The 13,562-nt window shown below is 42.0% G+C and overlaps 1 long non-coding RNA gene across 2 annotated transcripts; it reads right to left on the bottom strand.

The window, feature by feature from the left end:
• Positions 1 to 374: 374 nt before the first annotated feature.
• On the bottom strand, positions 375 to 6,744 carry LOC144089107 (uncharacterized). 2 transcript variants are annotated; one of them, XR_013305017.1, is made up of 4 exons: positions 4,876 to 6,744; positions 4,521 to 4,809; positions 4,317 to 4,449; positions 375 to 3,051 (listed from the first exon to the last, which is right to left on the bottom strand). It is a non-coding gene; the product is annotated as an uncharacterized LOC144089107 (long non-coding RNA). The 2 variants fall into 2 exon arrangements; XR_013305016.1 differs by having other exon boundaries at positions 4,521 to 6,744.
• Between the last annotated feature and the right edge of the window lie 6,818 nt (positions 6,745 to 13,562).

The following is a 13,562-nucleotide window of genomic DNA, read 5'->3' as shown; positions in this document are numbered from 1 at the left end:
CTTGGAAATTTCAAAACCGATAACAGCTTTCGAGGAAATGTCAGTTTTCTTTAGTTTTTGTAATAAATTCTTTGTAAATGACTTTGCTAAAATAGAGTCACATTAAAAAACATTCATGTGAAATGAAATAATTGCCCAAAGTACAAAAAGTTTCAAATGGACTTGAACAAAGCTCTTTGAACAAAAAATTCTGTTTATTCCCCACTAGATATTCATCAGATCTCTGTCAAACATCAGCTTTTACATGAAAAAAGTTATTTATAAGCAACTCTGACGTAGACAAGTACATATCTTCAGTTTGAATGGGTCTACCTTGAAGAGATAATGCCTTCTTGTGGTTGGTGACATTTTAACATTTGCACAATAATCATGTTTCAGTGCCTTTGATTGGACATCTATTGCCGTCAATGGTAGCCAGGGTGTTAAGCAACTGCAATGCACTGATTGGCCTGCATATTTATCAATTGGACTTGGTTGAGGTTGCAGGGAAAGCTCGTGTGGGTATGGGGGAAAGGTAAAATTGCTGTTTTTCTGGCCTGTTATCACTTTCAAGGCCAGAAGACATGTTTTGGCGAAAAGGCCAAAATCCAAACCAGTCTTTTGTTTTTTAACTACATGGAAGCAAACTGTGGTCAGACTTACAGAATGTCTCACATATACTGCATGTGTTTGTAGACTATATGGAGACAGAAAGGTGCCATTGGGTGTTCGTCTAACACATTTTGAGGTCATTACCCACTTCCCCTTTCAAATAGGCTTGTCCAGTTGATCTACAGTAATAATATGAAAATAATATATGTTTAAAAAAGGGGTCATTTTGCCAACATTTTCTTCTTTCTAATCCTCATTCGATGAGAGTTGACCCAGATTCTCATCAGTCCGCAGCAGCGAACTTGTTCAGGTTACCCATTACTTGAAATCGATATGGCACGAAGAGCGCAAAGCATAATATTTTCCAACACTTCCTGCGCTCTTTTCTTCGTATTCTAAACATCGCCATCCGAAACAAAAGGCGGCCTTTGTCTTCCCTGTTGTGCAACCCCGTGGTGAGATCTACCATCAGATTGGCCATTTGAAGCACACTTGAAATACGTTACTACCTTTCACGTCGGCGGTAACTTCTGCCTCCTTGACGGCTCGTCACAGGGCTTAAAACGAGAAGGAATGCGTGCGAGGCCGCCTTATTTTGAGTAAGACTGACAAGGTCACGGCAGGCGTGAAGAGATACAAAAGCCATGCGCGTCGTCAGATACGAGACTCGCAGCTGACAACATTGCCGTTCAATGCTAGGAATGCGACCGCGGGTTCGGGCTCTGTCACATTTCTGACATGTTGGAGTCTGGCCAGGTGGGGCGAGGAGCGAGGTGCGAGATGGGGGGGGTTGACGACTGACGAAGAGCATCTCGATGGTATCGGTGTACTGTGAAATATTCGACACGCTTCTTTGACGTGTCGGCTGTTGTCAGCCGTTACGAAAGACTGTCAAAACAAGCTGTTGTTTTGGCAGAAGTCGTTTGAAACCAGAATCAAAACAGGAACGAGTTTTCAAACTGTGAATCAGTGGTACTTTGACTTATGAGTGCCTTCATTAGCTTGCACAAAGAAAGACATGTTTAAAAAATGGCATTTTTCCAAAGGACTTGCCCTCACTAACCATAAAAAAAGACTTTTTAAGATGCACATGTTCTTCTATGAAGTTGGATAGTTAAGTATAGTTCGGTTATTCTTGTCAATGTTGCACTTGATAAGCTCAGCGTAAATTAAAGGTAGTTTTCTTATCATTTTATAGGAGGCCATTTTTGACAAATATGGCGACCTTTTGTTTATTCATTTTCACTTCTGGGATTTCTTCCTTAACACATTTATTTCGTTTTATTAGATGCAAATGTGAATTGCGGGATGCACAAAAACAACTTACCATGGAAAATATACAGTCAATTGACTGAGTTTAACATAAGCTGCAAATCAGAGTGCTTAAAACAAAATCAGTTAACAACACTTTTAGAACAAAAACAACAGTATATTTTGTTTTTCTTCATTAAAACTACAACTCTGTTTTGTAGACAGACTCTAACTGAAATGTTTTATGAGTTTTTGCACAAAAACAACTAACCCTGGAAAATATACAGTCAATTGACTGAGTTTAACATAAGCTGCAAATCAGAGTGCTTAAAACACATGTTAAAATCAGTTAACAACACTTTTAGAACAAAAACAACAGTATATTTTGTTTTTCTTCATTAAAACTACAACTCTGTTTTGTAGACAGACTCTAACTGAAATGTTTTATGAGTTTTTGCACAAAAACAACTAATCCTGGAAAATATACAGTCAATTGACTTAGAGTTTAACATAAGCTAAAAACCTGAGTGCTTATTAGACATGTTAAAATCTGTTAACAATGCTTTTAGAACAAAAACAACAGTACGTTTTGTTTTTCTTCATTAAAACTACAACTGTGTTTTGTGGACAGACTCTAACTGAAATGTTTCTATGAGTTTTTACGTTGTTCACGGCCTGGAGGAAAGCAGGGTCCGGGGGGGTGCTCAAAGTAGGAAACACTATTCCAGCACCCCCACTCCAAGTGCACGCCGGACAACTTCCGTTCCTCCAGATTAGCCTCAGTGGTCTCATTCTCAGGGTTTCCTATGGAGAAAGTGCCACTTTCTTTTGATCCGCTATGTGAGCGAGCGCGTCAGCCATTGGGACGGCTGATGCCGCCTGACGGCCGTGAAAAACACTAGAAATTCCACTTTTGTCCGCTTCCAACGCTTTTCAAAGCCCGCCATCCTTCCTACGCGCTCCCTCACGCCACTACTGAGTTTAAACGTTTAAAACGTAACGTACTATTTCTACAATCTGGGAGATTATTCAACGTTTTCAACAGGTGCGCGTGACGCAGAAAAGCGGCTTAAAAGGGGTGAACAACCTGGATGGAGTTGAAAGCGGATCCTTAGGAAGATCTTGGCGGATCAGATGAAGGATCACAGTGGAGTGCACCGCGCCCTCTCGGCTTAGCTCGACCCCACTGAGGTGACGTCTTTGGATGGACTGGAAAGGAAAAGAAGGGAATTATACTGCGGTTCATAAAAAAAAAAAAAGACAAGTCAAACGGTTAAGGGTAGTTATTGTGAAAAGCATGCACCCACATGCAGTTTTTGAGTCTGGCACCTGTTAAAAAGTCATGACCAGACTTGCATGTGCAGGTGAATCAAACGCAAACGTCCCGTATCATTTAGTTTCAGTGTCCAAAACAAGTCATTCTGCTTTCCTATGAGAGTATCGGAGTATTGTAAACATGTCTATACACTAGTACATTATTTCTGAGTTTCCCAACAACTGTGCCAAGACAAACCAGTGTCGTTTAATTTTGTGTTTTACATTTTTGCTTGTTTAAATACATAAAATGTAAAAAAAAAGAGGTGGATTAGCATTTTCCAAGAGTTTCTGAATTAATAATGTGCTCAATTTTTTTCATGAATAGTGCCACAGGACCATTGAGGATAAGCGGTACAGAAAATGAGTGAATAAAAATAAATGTTAATTCTAGAATATAGTAATACAGTACTTTGTTTTTGTATTTTTGCATAAATAAATAGGTGTATCCCCTGGTGTACCCCGTTTGCTCCTTGTGTGTTTCCCACATGTTCCTAATTGTATCATCAGCCCATATCAGTCTATTTAAAGCCCCCCGATTGTTTTGTCGTTGTCGAATCGTCAACTTTAACCTGCCATTATTCCACGTTTCCTCGTTCCATGTTCCAAATTCCTCGTTCTTTGCTTCCCCGTGTTTTCCCACGTCGGGTTTGATTTAGTTATTTGACACCAAGTCTTTGTTTTTGTTATTTTCAAAAGATCCTGCCTAAGTTATGAAAGACGTCACCAAAGACGTATACTTTTAGGCATCAGTACAGCCGAGTAGTTTTTCCCCTATTGTCAAGACATGAGTTTAATTTGAGTAGCAGTTAGCCGCTTATGTTATTCTTAGCAGTATACTTGTTAAAAGATAAGTGATTTTCCTTTCTGTTACACATGTTGCAGTGTTTTAGAGTCAAATTGTCTTGTCAAAACAACATATTTAGAATCACTGTAAGCAATGTCACGATATAGAAACTGTATTGTTGTGGGATGAAATTTTTTACTGGATTTCTTTCCTTACAAAATGCTACAAACGGCTTCCGTTCTGGTGCAGTGGAAATAGCCACGATAGCAGTAAATGTGTAGATATTCCGTTTGTTATCGCAGGGTTGAGAGTGTAACGATGGTGACATCGCCCCGATAAATCACGAGTCAAAGAGGCCAAGAGGAAACCTCACGGTGGTCTGCCAGCTGGTCGCCATCCAGATCTTAGTTGGCTCGCGAGCAACTTCCTCGCCTTTCATCCTCCTCGGAAACATCTGGAAACACGCGTGTCCTCCAAGAAAGTTTGTGACAGAAGCTGTGGGTGCGCTGCCAAAAGATGTTTAGACTTTGACGTCAGCGTTGGACAAAACGCATTCCTGATAATTGTCCACAATTACCGTCAGTCGCCACCTTGTTACTCGCGGGGCGGAAGTTTGAGCGGCACCGACGGGTCGCAAATACTGGATCCAAATTGGATAACAATGGTTTTATCATGTCTGTGGTATAGAAATAGGTATTAGTGCTTTGTTAGAATGTTTTTTGGGTGAAGTGTGCACATTTGGATACTGTTACTGTGCAGCAGGTGAACGGACAAAGGGCTCGTGTCCTCCCCCATCCGGTGGGGGTGCCGTATTCAGACAAGACGTGTTGACAGACGCTGACAGATGCGCCCCGGGCTGGTCAAACCTGTCGACGGTGATGTACGACAAACATTCGAGACGGAAAGGAATTAAGAAGCGTTAGCGGTCGTACCTGCAATGCAGTCTGTTGACCCGATTGGCTGCCGTTGAAGTCGATTGACCTTGATGATTCAGATGGGAAAGTGACCCGGTAGATCCAACAGAGGCGCTGTGGTGAAAATCCTTGCCACTTTTTTAATTCAATAAAGATTTGAAGTTTGTTGCTTGGCGCTCATTTAGGCTTATTGACAAGTAGACGATAAGGAAGTACGATTTGGAAGGAACAATAGTATTTAATTGTGTTCATCTTTTCTGGTCACTGATGGCAATAACATATGACATTCTGTTTTTATAGCTGAATTCAGATTTCCTGTTTTTAGCCTCCTCTGACGCGTTCTGCGTTTGGACACAAAAGACGAGTGGCGATGAGATTTTTGGAGCATCAGGGAGGAAGTTTCGCCTCCTGTGTGGTGACTTCTGACCCCCGCCATCCTCCCCACGTCGGCCGACCTTATCAGCGAGCGGAACGTAGTGCAGGAGGGTCCGCCAAGGATAACGCCTTCTTTTGTCGGCGTTTTAGACATTGGAAGTCAATAGCCTGAATTCAAATGAGGGTGGGGTGGAGGAACAATTCTATTCTGGGAGAACTTTGTAGTACGCCACTATTAAAGCCACACTGGTGCTGTCCATCTAGCGTCTCCCCCCCGACAGCACGTGTCAGACGGCGCTTTTTTGTAGCCCCCTCCAACCCGACCGACCCGTTGCGCTAAGACAACAGCGTGCGGTGGCGAGGGCACCGCGGCCACGCTGCCAGCGGACGCTAACGCTCGCCGACGTGGAGCTTTGAAGTGGACCTGCGGCGAGCTCGGACAAAAGGCGGCCCGGCGTCAAAGCATGCCTGGGGTCCGTCCGGACAATGAGCAAAGACAGCGGGGCCCCCTTTTTGTGTACTTTAGGAAGGGGAACCTGTATGTTGTTGGTGGCGGAGATGATGAGGGGGAAGATGTGAAATGACAGAGCCCAGCGTGGCGTGTCAGGGTATGCGAGCACGAGGTTGGAACAGCAACACCAATTTGATTTGAAGCGGATATCTCCCTAAAAGACATTGCCTTTTTGTTTAGCCCACATTAGTGTCGTCTGACACAGAGGAGATCCTAATTGTAAAGCTTTGTGGCTTTGTCAAATTAAAGTCTCCCCTTTTATAGGATTTATTTGCAGCAGTGGCGGGTGCTGCACGCGTGATTTGCAAAAAAGTTTTCCCTATTTACCCTTTTACATGGCTTTAAGGTTGGATAGCTTTGTTCAATTGGGGAACTACTACTACAACTCCATCTAGTAGGTGATCTATAAAACAACTCACTACTACAGCTCCATTAAGTGGATGTATAACACAATCCCCTACTATTACAACTACCATCACCACCACCACCACTACTACTACTACTATTACCACCACCACTACTACTACTACCACCACCGCCACCACTACTACAACAATTACCACCACCACTACTACTACTAAAACTACTACCATCACCACCACTACAACTACTACCACCACCACCACTACAACTACTACTACAACTACTACAACAATTACCACCACCACTACTACTACTAAAACTACTACCATCACCACCACTACAACTACTACCACCACCACCACTACAACTACTACTACAACTACTACAACCACCACCACTACAACTACTACTATTAGAACTACTTCTACTACCACTACAACTACCACCATCAATACTACTACAACTACCACCACCACAACTACTACTACTACTATTTCTACTACCACTACAACTACCACCATCACTACTACTACTACAACTACCACCACCACAACTACTACTACCACTACTACTACAACTACTACTACCACTACTACTACAACTACTACCACCACTACAACTACTACCACTACCACCACCACTACTACCCCAACACTACCACTACTACCACAAACACTACCACTACAACTACTACCACCACCACTACTACTATTACTACAAGTACTAATACTACCACCACCACCACTGTAGTGCGGAATATCCAGTAGTAACACGTATTTGACAGAGATTTTCTCCTATCTCAGTGTGGATTGTAACCCTACGCGATAAACGGGTGTTCACCTCAACTGCCACATCTGGTTCACTTTAGCTCCAGCATCAACAAGTGCCTCCACCTTCCAACTGCATTCCCCCACTCTTATGAATCACGGATATGACCGCAAGTCTTTGAAACGGCCGCTCCGTCTATTTTTCACGAGCAACCAAGACAGACCCGTTCTCTCTCCACATGCCGGACAATATGTCCGTCACCTTGCCGATGGGCCGTTTGTAAAGCCAGAGTACACGTGGCGAAGCCCGCCTTTGTTCACCACAGGGGGGATTCTGCAGTACGATAAAGAAAAATGTTTGGACGAGTTCTCCGGATGGGTTGGATAATCATCTTTTCCTAATAAAGAAAGCATGTTATGATGGAGAAAGAGCACATTATACACTATAAACCTGCTTCCACTATGCATGAGTGGAACAAGGCTGCCTTTGTTCGTCCATCTTGGTGGGTGGAAAACCAAGGTCGCTGCCATTCGGTATAGAAATGCCTTCAAATGGGCCAGCTTTCCTCACAAGGTAGCCCTCACAGTACTAAATGCTGTTTTTAAGTAACTTACTCTATTTAACTCATCTTATCAAGACCACTAAATCATTGAGAGCAAATCAAAAATCCTTTCAACTCTGATCCGTTAACGTTCAATTGAAATGAAAAACACACTACAATATTTCCAATTTGTCATCAATTTGTATCATATTCAAATGATCAAATATGATACACTTGGTTAACATTGTGAACCTTTCGGTCAAGGTAAGGGAGTCAGAAAATAATAATAAATGTATATATTTCTTTTAACTAAAAAAGAAGTACGAGTTCAGCCAACTAAATAAACTCAAGTCAAGCTACCACCGTAAATATTTTTACCGCCTTTTGCCACAGAGGGACGTAATGTCCATGCAGAAGTTGACCGTATTTCAGCGCACACCAGAAGTATCAAATTTCATCCATTTTAGACTTAATCATTTTTCAAGACGGGCGCTCGGGATGACGTGAGCCGCCGTTTCCGTGGAAACGCTCTCAGTGGGCCCGCAACCAGTCGCTTTTAGAAGTCGGGGGTGGTGGGCCGGCATAGGAAGTTGATGAAGTGAGTGAAGATTTGAGGTGGGTGGACTTTTTGGGGGGGGCGCAGGACATTCCTGAGCCAGCTGTGGGTTGGTTGAGGGGGGAATTCTCCTTGAATGTTTGACAAATACAACAGGACACGTGCTATTTCAGTGCTTTGGGCGGTGAGAGTTGGGGGGGAGGGGAACAAAAAAAAACACTGGCACGCCGCGGCGGGCGGAATGAGGTGGGAAGGCGATGGAAAAGGTTTTTGGAAGGACAACTAATGACAGAAGCAGTAGTTTGGTCCAGGGGTAAAAGTTTTTTTGCGCCAAAAAGAACAGACTTTAGTAGTCGCATTCCTCACGCCGACACACAGGTGGCGTGACGGCTGTTTTCGAGAGTACAGTCGGTGAAAAGGGGAGGAGGTCAGGCCAAATCGGGGTCACGGAAAAACCTAAACGGTCTTTGTCGGGCTACTGGTTTTTAGGGGGGGATGCTACTCCATATGAAAAAAAAGTACCCTCACTTTGTTTTGCCGTTAATAGCATTGAAAGAGTTACAGTAGCAAAAGGGTTTATTTAAAGTTATTGTGGTTTTAGCTGACGTGGTGCAAATGTAAGGTCACATCGGGGTTACGGAGGCAACCAGCGACCGCCTGACCTAAAAGGCTCCATAAATAAAAATGGCCACTTGACATACTTGAGGGTTAAGATGTTTATCTCCTAATGAAGCGTCACAAGCCAACAATCACCGACGTTGTTTGAGGGCGAGCCCGGATTTGTCATTTGCGGCCAAACACATTTAATGTTAACGACTGGCGTCCTTGTTCATAGCGCCTGTGCCCTGGAGCACGCCACTGTTTAATAGAGAAAATATGCCAGTTTATTGGAGGCGGTGCGCCTGCTACGGATCAGTTATGACTACAGTGAATGCCATGTTAACTTACTGGAGAAGAGAAAGAGCCATGTTAGTTAAAGTAAGGGTTGTTAAAATAAAATAAAAATTAAATCGATACCAAAATATCAGTATAAGATAGGGTAAATTGGATTTTTGCACTTGTCTTGATAGTAGTGAATGATATTTTTGGCATTTTCCTCTCTAACTTGGCTGCCATTCAAAGCGGTAGATGTCCAATCTTTTTGAAGTGGGAGGGAGGTAGCAAATGAATGAATGTTCATGTTTTTTCTTATCAATGTAGTATTGGAGTTGAGGTTTTTTTTGTATTTATAGGTATTTGAAAGTTCTACTACACTTTAGCACCCAAAATCTGTAGATATTATTGTCCTACTTTCAAAATTTTGCCTTGGACAGGGTTTATAAAAAGTATATTTTTAATTAAAAATCTCTAAAGTGATCATATAATATTTGAAACATTACAAAATAACTTTTTTTTTAAAATTGTGTTGCATACATTTGTGCAGATGTGTTTTCCGAATCAAAGTTTTGGAGCTATTTGGGGCAGATTGGAAAGCCATCGCAACATAGAGACGTAAAAATCGTGTTAAAAAAGAAAGGAGAGTTGTGAACAAATAAATACAATTCCAAAAAAGAAAAAAAAAGAGCATTTGTCATTGAAAAAGTAACGTTTATAAAGAAGACATGCGTCCTTCCCGCGGTTTGGACACGCGCGTTCTCGCCTCATGTCACAAACCGCTTCCTGAAAGCCAGGCGCTCATTGAGGACGACAGCGGCGAGGCGACCGCGCCGACCGCATTCACTGTCCTTTCTCTTTGCCCTCCCTTCTCTAAATCCCAAATTGAGAGAGTGAGCCAGAGTTGTGCCTGCTGAAAAGAAGCCAGCACTTCTACGTCCCTCACCACGGATGGAAATGATCAAACTAGTACTGAAATATTGAAACATTGAAATGGACACACAAGTGCAAACAACTAAAATTTGGACTAAGCAAAGTAAACCAGCAAGCACTGCTGTTGAATTTGTCCCACTGAGGTGAAGATAATCAAGAAAAAAAGCAGTCATCATCAGAAGCATGTGATTCCCCTGTCAAAGTCTCATGATGATTTTCATTTTACAATTCAAGCGGAAAAAAAGCTGGACACGCGCTCAGCCACCGCAAAAATGCACTGACCCACTTTGCAAAGGTGGGCCATTTAAAAAAGGAGCAACTTAGTGAACCACCAAAACAAAAGCACTACAGAAAGAAAAAAAACAAGATTGCGTTATTTTAACGCACTCCCAGTAAAAAAGGAGTTTCATTTTTATCATAAACCAAGAACAAACATACATTGCAACAATAGTAAAATGGAAAACCACAGGCTAAAAAGGTATCTGCTAACATACGTTTTTTTAGATAACTAGCCTAAAAAAATCACAACAGGTGGTCAGAGAGAAAAAAAAACATATATGGACACCCAACTATGAAAAAAAGTGTGACTTATAGTCCCGAAAATACGGAAATGTTTATTAAAATAACCTGTTCTACTGCATATTAGTCAAAAATGGAAAAAGATAGAGTGCAACTTTCTTGACCAAACAAGAGGGTTTTTACTTTCTTTTGGCGGGTCAAATGTACTTGTAACTTCAGAACACACAATAGTACTGTTAAATATGCAGATGCCACCTTTGTTTACAAAATACTTCAAGACAAAGCTCCTCCCCCACTGCAAGATTTTGCACAAAAAAATTCCAACACATCAACAAGAGCTGGCTCTAGAGGTGACTGTGTAGTTCCCTTCAAAAAGTTTGCATTCAGCCAAAGCTCCTTTTCTGTCCGTTTAGCACATATACATGGAACTCAATACCAATTACCATACAAGAATAAATTCTGTGAATCTTAAAAAAAAAAAAAACTAACACAATGGGCTTGGAGTGAAAACAGCTAGCAGAGGAAAATTATAATAAATATTGAGAAACGCTGGACAAGAGCGCCATCAAAACAAACGACAATGACATCATGGTCTCGTCATTGGAGCCAAAGAAGCCCACGCCCGTGAGCTGTCCCAGCCGGCCGTGCCGCCACGTGCACGGCGTGCGTCAACAACAACAACAACAACAAAAAAACACCAAGCTAAAGTCAGAGGACGCCCGAGGTCGCGCTGCTAAACAGGCGCCGGGAGGACGGCGGGCGGGCGGGCGTTCTGTCGTCCCCCAATTTCATGGCTCAATCCCTGCTGGGGATTGTGGGAAAACACCAGCCCCGGGCTCAGTCCAAGGCAGCTGGACTCGCTGTCACGGATGAGCTCCAGTTCACAACCGCGACGTCACTCCTGAATCAACTGGTGACTTAATGAAGTTCATTTCAGGACAGCCCGATGACGGGAACGCTCTTGATTTATCAGTACGTACACCAGATCATTTCTGTTCCCACTCGGAATGACCCGCAAAGCCAGAAAATTGCAGGGTCGACAATGACTTTCCGACACAGAAACTTGCACAAGACGATCCCTAATTAAATTCTGAAGACACGAAGATCCTTTCTTTAAAAAAAGGCGATAAGCAGCTGCAAAAAAAAGTCGTCAAGGTCAAATCCTATCAAAGTCTAAACAGGCTACCGTGGAGAAAAAAAAAACACAAAACAAAACAAAATAATCTTATCTGGACAGTAAAACCTTGGCCACGAAGCGCCTCATTTTAATTTATAAGTGCAGAGAACGACTCCCAGTATGACGCTACATATTTTCCAAATTTCGCTTGTGCCGTTTGTTTCGACTTTAAAAAAAAAGTTTTCTAGCAAGATATCCCATTTTAAAGCATCAGTTGGCGTCGTCGGGTAGAAAAAAAAAAGCTAACCTTTTAATAAATTGGATTTGCCCTGAAAGTGTGGCCGCTTGATTGAATTAGTTCAAGTATGGTAGGGAAATCAAAAGTAGGAACCCGGTCGTTAACCCTGATCGTGAGCCTTTCAAAAAGGACAGCAAGTTGACAATTAACCCACAAGCTAAACGCATCCAGCTGCCCGTCTTCAGCAAATGACTATAATTCTGGGGAAGATGGTCATTTGAGAGCGCACGCAGATTACAAGTCTGGCGAATAGTTGTAAAAGGCTGCGGCCGAGTCGCGTTCATAATGACAGCATCCCGCTCTCTATTTCCATCAGCGGTGTAATTACGCAGCGGCCTGGCGTCCTTTCAGCCGTGTCATTATCATGCTCCTTTATATCTACCTCAACTTTGATTCGCCAGCCGCCATGTTTTATTTACGGTGCAGCCGGCGAGCACTTTTGCCCTTTTTGCCTTGGCGGAATATTGCGCACAACTCACTTTGATTTGTTAAAAAGGAAAAGTGTCGACTTGAGGATTGTTTTTGCGGAGATAAAAAAACAACATTGAGGAGGATTTGGGGGGAATTAAACAACAGAGATGCATTGGTGTTATTTTTATTTTTGCTCAGTGATAGAAAATGATTTTTAAAGAAAGTTGGGAGAAAATATTAAACATTTGAATTGGAAATTGGCAGTTTTATCGATGTAGAGATGTTTTGTAACGTTATAGATATTTTTTAAACTTTTTGTATGGTGGTTGCGGACATTCAATCAATGTCAGTCAAAATGGATTGAAGCCTATTGCCGGGAAATAAAAGAAAAATTAAAAAAATAAATAACAGCGGGCGATAAAAAGCAAAAATGAAGTTAGCAAGATCAAACTGAACTGCAACCACCCGGCTCCCTCTACAGGATAACTCAGAACATACCGCCAAAAATATGTCAACATCCCTGAGACAAAAGAATGCGTAATAAGGCTCAAAATATATATATATCTACTAAATGTCCACGAATAATCTACGGTAAACTACTAATCTTATTTCCTCTTTACAAAACGTAAAGGCAGCCTTCATGCCACACTGGCGCGTTGTGAATATTAATGAATTAACAAAAGGTTATCCGGAGGGCACCTTAGCGAAACCATTGGCGTCTTTGAGAGCGACAGGCGAGTCATTGATGGTCGCCGGGTACCGCCGGGTCGATGACATGTTAGCTTGTGACGTCCCTACACGTCCCAGCGTCATGAGGCCCGTCAGAAACACGGCTCGTTTGTGCCGAAAACGACGACCGGTGCTCTGGATCAAACTGGCGGCGAGACAAGCATCGCTATTGTCTCCACGCGAGGCCTGGTGACTTTACACATGACTGGAAAATAGGAAATTACTTTTTCTCGCCAGGCTGCAGGTTTTAGGGAAATTTGCGTTGTAGTTTTGCAATTCAACCTTTGTTTATAAACTAAATCTGAAGTACATATAGCGCAGCATTGGTGCCTCAGTTCTCAATTTTAAAAAAAATTAAGTACTCCCTAATGCAGGGGTGTCAGACGTCAACTTGATTTCACGTGGGCCGGACCATTTTAGATATAATATTTAGATTTTTTAAATTATAAATGGATTAAAAGAACTGGATTAAAAGCCCTGAATATTCAGGTTTTTTATATATATCTAAAACGATGTTTATTTTAGCTTTTTTAAATATATTTTTAGATTTTACAAAATGATTTTTGAACTAAAAACACAGAAAAAATTATTAAAAAATTACAATTATTGATTTAAAAGGGGGAAAATCAGGAAATTTAACAAACATCTATACTCTTCATTTTAATTTGATCCTAAAACAGAAAGTCGGCACTCATAATTTACTTTCCCGGG

The sequence above is a fragment of the Stigmatopora argus genome, chromosome 14, assembly GCF_051989625.1.
Source record: "Stigmatopora argus isolate UIUO_Sarg chromosome 14, RoL_Sarg_1.0, whole genome shotgun sequence".
In the NCBI taxonomy this organism is placed as follows: Eukaryota; Metazoa; Chordata; class Actinopteri; order Syngnathiformes; family Syngnathidae; genus Stigmatopora; species Stigmatopora argus.
Note: the sequence above shows the minus strand (reverse complement) of the source record. Positions and strands in the feature narration are given on the sequence as shown.